This window comes from Austrofundulus limnaeus, unplaced genomic scaffold (genome assembly GCF_001266775.1).
Source record: "Austrofundulus limnaeus strain Quisiro unplaced genomic scaffold, Austrofundulus_limnaeus-1.0 Scaffold2653, whole genome shotgun sequence".
In the NCBI taxonomy this organism is placed as follows: Eukaryota; Metazoa; Chordata; class Actinopteri; order Cyprinodontiformes; family Rivulidae; genus Austrofundulus; species Austrofundulus limnaeus.
In genome coordinates, this window is record NW_013955055.1 from 2,995 (window position 1) to 4,247 (window position 1,253).

General features: G+C 52.9%; 1 long non-coding RNA gene across 1 annotated transcript; it reads right to left on the reverse strand.

Moving 5' to 3' along the window:
- Window positions 1-6: 6 nt before the first annotated feature.
- Window positions 7-1,208, reverse strand: LOC106511298 (uncharacterized). The gene is made up of 3 exons (XR_001309510.1): window positions 1,196-1,208; window positions 1,098-1,129; window positions 7-1,039 (listed from the first exon to the last, which is right to left on the reverse strand). It is a non-coding gene; the product is annotated as an uncharacterized LOC106511298 (long non-coding RNA).
- Window positions 1,209-1,253: the final 45 nt, after the last annotated feature.

The window sequence follows — 1,253 nt, forward strand, 5'->3', positions numbered from 1 at the left end:
GATCATGTGTGTGTCTGGGAGCACTTTCAGGTCCACCAGGACACCATGGAGGGGGCAGTCTGGGTTCCTCTTGGAGCCGTGGTCTCTGCAGTCTGACCCCTGCTGAGCAGAAGAGATGGAGAAACCATCCAGCTGTGATGTTTTATCAGAGGCCCACCATTGTCTGCTTGTTCCTCTGCTGCTGCTCAGTGAACTTCAATAAAATGTCTCTGTCCAGGTGGAACAGTTCAAACTGAGATCAGGAGGTCCTCTGGACAGGTTCTTCTTTAAAGGAACATCTCATCTGTCCTCTGAGACCTGTTCAGGCTCAGACCTGTTCAGGCTCGGACCTGTTCAGACTGAGACCTGTTCAGACTGAGACCTGTTCAGGCTCAGACCTGTTCAGACCTGTTCAGACCTGTTCAGACTCAGACCTGTTCAGGCTCAGACCTGTTCAGGCTCAGACCTGTTCAGGCTCAGACCTGTTCAGGCTCAGACCTGTTCAGGCTGAGACCTGTTCAGACCTGTTCAGGCTCAGACCTGTTCAGACTGAGACCTGTTCAGACCTGTTCAGGCTCAGACCTGTTCAGACCTGTTCAGGCTGAGACCTGTTCAGGCTCAGACCTGTTCAGACTGAGACCTGTTCAGACTCAGACCTGTTCAGGCTCAGACCTGTTCAGACTGAGACCTGTTCAGGCTCAGACCTGTTCAGACTGAGACCTGTTCAGACTCAGACCTGTTCAGACTCAGACCTGTTCAGACTCAGACCTGTTCAGACTCAGACCTGTTCAGACTGAGACCTGTTCAGACTGAGACCTGTTCAGACTGAGACCTGTTCAGGCTCAGACCTGTTCAGGCTCAGACCTGTTCAGACCTGTTCAGGCTCAGACCTGTTCAGGCTCAGACCTGTTCAGGCTCAGACCTGTTCAGACCTGTTCAGGCTCAGACCTGTTCAGACTGAGACCTGTTCAGGCTGAGACCTGTTCAGGCTGAGACCTGTTCAGACTGAGACCTGTTCAGGCTCAGACCTGTTCAGGCTCAGACCTGTTCAGGCTCAGACCTGTTCAGACCTGTTCAGGCTCAGACCTGTTCAGACTGAGACCTGTTCAGGCTCAGACCTGTTCAGGCTCAGACCTGTTCAGGCTCAGACCTGTTCAGACCTGTTCAGACCTGTTCAGGCTCAGACCTGTTCAGACCTGTTCAGACCTGTTCAGACCTGTTCAGGCTCAGACCTGTTCAGACCTGTTCAGACCTGTTCAGGCTTGTTCAGGCTC